Consider the following 6,000-nt stretch of genomic DNA (forward strand, 5'->3'; position numbering starts at 1 on the left):
AAGCATTCCATGTCAAGGGTCCTCACAGGAAGTCATGCCACCAAGCTTGGGCTAAAAATAGAACAGACCGCCCACACCACCAATCTATCAACAAAAAACACCCGAAAAATCACCTAGCTTTTGAATGCATGCTGAAGGGAACGTTGGTATCGTGGGTTGACTCTTTCATTGTTCGGTTTGTTCTTATGCCCAAATGCTTCATATGCCGATACAAATGTCTTCCAAAATTTCAATTCTTAATGTGAAAATTCATAAGGGATGGCATTCGTATGCCGAGGTTCTACTGTATCTCTATATCTCACTTATCAGAGTAATACTTTACCTTTAAAGACAGTGTTCTTAAGGCTCTATTACATGATCATAAGCCATAAATAGCAACTTACATAAACACTAAACCTGACATAAACTCAAACTTGGTGTGCCATGTGACAGATTTCTGTTAATATAAGGTTATGTTACGATGTGTGTGTGTGTGTGTGTGTGTGTAACACTTGGGATTAAGAGTAAATTCTTCTACAGTTCAGCTCGGTTGTGTCCAAAAGTGAGAGAAATAAAGAAGCGATGTTCCTGTCTCGCTCAGCTCCCACTGGCTGGTGGTGAACGTCTCCTCTGTGTCGTCTTCTTAATGGATTTTTTTACTTTACTGGCTCGAAGGAAGGAAGGAGGAAGCGTGTGGAGAGGGCTAGCGGTTAATCTACTGCGCTGTATCCAGTTTTATTTCCTAGAAATGTGTGTCAGAGATATTAATAGTCAATATTGCCCATCTGTTTCTTTCTTTTTTGCCCCGTTATATAGGTTTGGATGTAAAGGGTGAGGCTGGATTTATGGCGGCGCAGTTAAACAGGCGCTGTGAGTTTTGCCTGGACCAGCTGTTAGGGAGTGAAACAGTCAGCAGGATTAACCGTTTTGGCTCGCACCTGCTGCCAAAGCTCTGATTGTTACGTCTCTCTGACACACACACACACACACACACACACGTTCTTACCCTGCCCATTTCTCTTCAAACTCCATCTCTTTGTCTCCTTGATGAAGCCACTTCTCAGTCTCAGAGCCTGAAGCATCCTTGGCTTCTTTTCCGTCCTCTCTCTCTCTCTCTCTCTCTCTCTCATCATCATCATCATCGTTTTCTAATTTCACAAAGATCTCATGTACAAAAAAACAAAAAAAACCTTATTCTAAACCGATCATAGATTCTGATCATTTTCTTCCCATTCTCTCGTTCTCAGGGAGAAAGGTTTTGTTCACACAATAGCACTTGATTGCTTTTGCTGCTTTTTTTTTTTTTTAAAGATAATTACTATTCTGATCAAGACACACTGTATTACACCAATACACACACTCATCAGTGCTCTTCTGGATCACGGGCTTTGTCGCTGCTTTGTCTTTGTTTCGTGGCCTGGACATGAATTTATAATGAAGTGCTTTTTCAAATTAATGCTTAAGGAGAGTATCTGATCATGTAGAGATGAGTTCAGAGTTCTGTAGTGAGGATTTAATACTGAAATTATACACATTCAGAAACTTTTAGTTATGCAAATGGGGCAGAGTTGTGTCAGAGGTGTGTCTTTATTACGTGTATTTCTCACCATGAACTTAAACACATTTTTGTTTTCTTCCCTCTGATTGGACGAGACATGGGTCACTCAGGATCTACAGGAAGTCCAGCAGTAGCTGCAGCAGTAGAAAGTGGATTGGTGTGTGTATGAACACAGCTCTGCTCTTATAGCGCTCCTTACATCCTTTAATCTGGAATAGTTTGGTCTTCCACACATTCCTGGTGTGTTTTTAGAGATCGCAAACTAATCTTTACTCCTATATACTCCTATATACTATATACTGATACACTATCAGTATATCCAACATCACACTGGCCATATGAACGTCCTTCCTCACAGTAGAGCTGAATGAACTCCATTTTCTAATAAATATAAATATATATGTTTGTTATTTTCTTTAAAAGATTTAAAGTTGTACTATTGGGGAAAAAATGGTTAAAGTGAAGGCAGAACTCCACACATGTACAAGAAATACACAATTTCCTACTTCCTGTAGTGACAGATGTCTCGTTCAATCAGAGGGAAGAATTCCATTCACAAACTAAACCTAGCTTTTCCGCTTTGTCTGAATCGTCCTTGTGTTTTCAGATTTGTTATTTTGCCTTGCACTTCTCAGCCAATGTAGTTTTTTTTTTAATTGTATGACAACAACAACAACAGCAACAAACTCAAAGCATGATTTTCTTCTTCAACTTTCTTAAATTCCTGATTTTTTTTTCTTCCTGTGCTTAAAGCCAGTGATATAGACGTTGCTGTGACTTTAAATAATCTGAACAGTTCACTGAGAAATTCAGCTTAAACACCTGTCTAAGATAATTCAGAAAACTTTCCTAACAAAAATATTGATGTAACTTTTTTAGATTTAAAGTCCCTACCTTCTCCTTTCATAAACCCTTTATATTAAACGTCATAAATCAGCCTCACACATATCCATCATTCCTGCAATGAATTCCAATCTATTACAAACTCTGTTTGTCAAAACACATTTGCCAGGAGCAAAATCTATGACATATTGACTTATTTAGTCCTGAATCCATTATTTTATCAACTAGAACTGAAGTCTATAGTCCTGAGCTATAAAACAGAGAAGTTTGGACACTGTGAGGTTCGCAATAACGTGATAAAGTGTGTTTTGTGGTCTTCAGTAAAATAGCCAATTATCCTGAAACGGATTGAAGTCAATAAAATTTGCAAAATTATTCAGAAAGAAAAACAAAAGAAATCGATTTTTGTGACCACTTCAGTAAATTAGTTCTGATGCCATCAGAAGTGATATAATGAGCTGCATATTAAAGAAGGCGTTAATGGATGGAGAAATTGAGGTTCCTGGAAGAACCTACAGCGTCTTAGAGAACATAACTAGACATAAATAGCATCAGGAAAACCAAAGGATCAGAACAAGTTCTGGAACAGTGTCATCTTAAACTTGCAGAGTGCCATTAAATCCACATGGTCCCATGTGCATGCTGTGAAGATGGCTTTTTTTGGTCTTCTTTATTATAAGATGGAGTTCTTTATTATAAGGTGGAGATGATTGTCTTTATTATAAGATGGAGAGCTTAATTTAGATATTATAGACATAAATCTAAACCTGTTCAGAGAGCAGAATAAAACACCAAAGCTGGACCTCTGGTGTGTGAGATGTTGCAGGTCAGTGTCAGTGATCCCACTTCATCCCAGCATGCAGGTTCCATCACCTCTGCAGTGAGAGTTTTGTCTCGACTGAAGTCAAGAAGTCAAGATGAAGATCAGACGGATGACAGAGTCTTCCTGAGCTGCAGTGAGAAGGCAGTCTGCTGTCGAGTAGGGTGAGGAAGATTTCTCTGACACTTGGCACAGTGAAGGAAATAGAAAACCTTTAGACCTTCTTGTAAGAGTTGAAATAAAATCCTCTGAGTTATGATTGTGTGAGACTTTTACTCTGTGTGAAGGTCTGCTGTAGCTTCCTTAGTTTAAACCTTGACATACTGAAAATCTGCGAACAATTTTTTGCAAATTATAATCCATTTAAAATAAGACAGAAGACCAGAATACGGATATTTAATCTACATTTCCTGAGAAACTATTCTTTATAAAAGCTAACATATTTTAAGAATAACAAATTCTGGATACATTGCAGTACGGTGGCAGAGAAGTGCAAAACAAAATAACAAATCCAACAACAAAAGGACAATTCAGACAAAGCTGGACGAGACATGGGTCACTCAGGATCTACAGGAAGTCCAGCAGTAGCTGCAGCAGTAGAAAGTGGATTGGTGTGTGTATGAACACAGCTCTGCTCTTATAGCGCTCCTTACATCCTTTAATCTGGAATAGTTTGGTCTTCTGGAACATTCCTGTGTTCTTTGTGTTCTTCTGGTGTGTTTTTAGACATCACAAACTAATCTTTATGCCATGATACGCTATCAGTATATCCAACATCACACCATATGAACGTCTTTCCTCACAGTAGTGTTTCAGTTGCATAGCATAATCAAATTGGTATCTTGAGGGTTAAGTAACAATGACTTTAGATTATATATCAATATACTTTTGTTATTACCCCAGATAGTATTACCTCCTGATCTCAGTCCTCACTAAGTGTCCAATGCTATAGAGAAAGAAAAGGAATTGATAGCGTCCATCATCTTCAGCTCGTTATAATAACAACAAGTGGCCGGATTTCATCCAGAGCTCCATTATGTTCCTTCTTGATACAGAAATCCAATGTCTCAGTCACCAGTGAGAAATTTATCAATCAAACACTTCCTTCCTATGGGATGAGGTGGAACCCTTGAGACGACCTGGACTCACCAGAGGAAGACATCCTGCTCTGATGTCCTCAGTAATGATTGTCAGGTATGAAGGTCCGAGGAACATCCTGGTGTGCTTGCTGGAGTGATTTTATCAATTTACTTTTATTGTTCTGTAAAAGAAAATTTACAGCACTTAAACAATAGTGATAGATAGATAGATAGATAGATAGATAGATAGATAGATAGATAGATAGATAGATAGATAGATAGATAGATAGATAGATAGATAGATAGATTACAAAGCTCTGACACTGGAGACTCCTTCCATAAACAAACATCTTCTTACAGATACAGACGAGCTGTTGCTATAGCAACAACATTTAGACGTATTAGAGCGTGGTCATTAATCTGAACCTGAGATTTGGAGATGCACTCATCTTTCTTACTTTTATTCATCGCTGTTTTATTTTTCATGATGCAATTACCTCAACTTGTTTTGTGCATCATTGGCTACCATTAAACAAATTGCCCCCTTGAGGATAAACAAAGCACTTTTTAATTTAGCATTTGAGATAAAATATTAATAACGTTCTTAGGGGCTGCAGTGAAAAAGACTTGAACGTCGATTCATTCGTCTTTCAGAAGAGCGTGGGGCAGGTCAGCATGGCATGTTACTGTGAAGTTATTGTTTACACCTAGGGGTCATTTTTGGGGAAGAAACGGAGATTCCAGGATATCTGACCAATGCTGATGTGCCACAGTCAGTGATGGGAAAAAGCCCTGTGTATGTATCCTGCTCTGCCATTTAATATTATTTTTGAACAAAAACCTGCAGGCCTGTGCTGGTTATGTTCAGATCATTTCAGCTGTCACTCTCTCAACTCCTCCACTGAGTGTTAAAAAACAAAAAAACAAAAAAAGCTGTAACCCTTAAAACTCCTAGTTATTTTTTAGGATTTTTATTTTTCTGTTTTGTTTTATCACTTTTCTTTTCTTTTTTTCAAATAAATAATGTGTCATTTGTGAGCACTTCCTGTGTTCTGAAACTGAGAAAACGGAGTGTAAAAAAATGTCCACAAATTGCATCGGCTTCTAAGAATAAAACGACCCCTGCTGTTTATATTCTTTATACTAGCGTTTTTATCACAGAAATCTGTTTATTTCTTGCAGCTGTTAGAGCAATAAAACTGCCATATGACACACGACACACTGTGGGAAAAAAAATGCTGTATTTGGGTTTCTCCAGTGAACCCTGACACATTTTATAATTTACATTACCAGACAAATACACTATGGTGCCAAAAGTTTTGGAACATCTGCCTTTACATGCACATGAATGTAATATGGAGTTGTCCCGCCCTTTGCAGCTATAACAGCTTCAACTCTTCTGGGAAGGCTTTCCACAAGGTTTAGGAGTGTGTTTATGGGAATTTTTGACCGTTCCTCTAGAAGCACATTTGTGAGGTCAGGCACTGATGTTGGATGAGAAGGTCTGTCTCACAGTCTCCGCTCTAATTCATCCCAAAGGTGTTCTATAGGGTTGAGGTCAGGACTCTGTGCAGGCCAGTCAGGTTCCTCCACACCAAACTCACTCATCCATGTCTTTATGGACCTTGCTTTGGTCACTGGTGTGCAGTCATGTTGGAACAGGAAGGGGTCATCCCCAAACTGTTCCCACAAAGAGCATGAAATTGTCCAAAATGTCTTGG

Source organism: Hemibagrus wyckioides, linkage group LG04 (assembly GCF_019097595.1).
Source record: "Hemibagrus wyckioides isolate EC202008001 linkage group LG04, SWU_Hwy_1.0, whole genome shotgun sequence".
Classification (NCBI taxonomy): Eukaryota; Metazoa; Chordata; class Actinopteri; order Siluriformes; family Bagridae; genus Hemibagrus; species Hemibagrus wyckioides.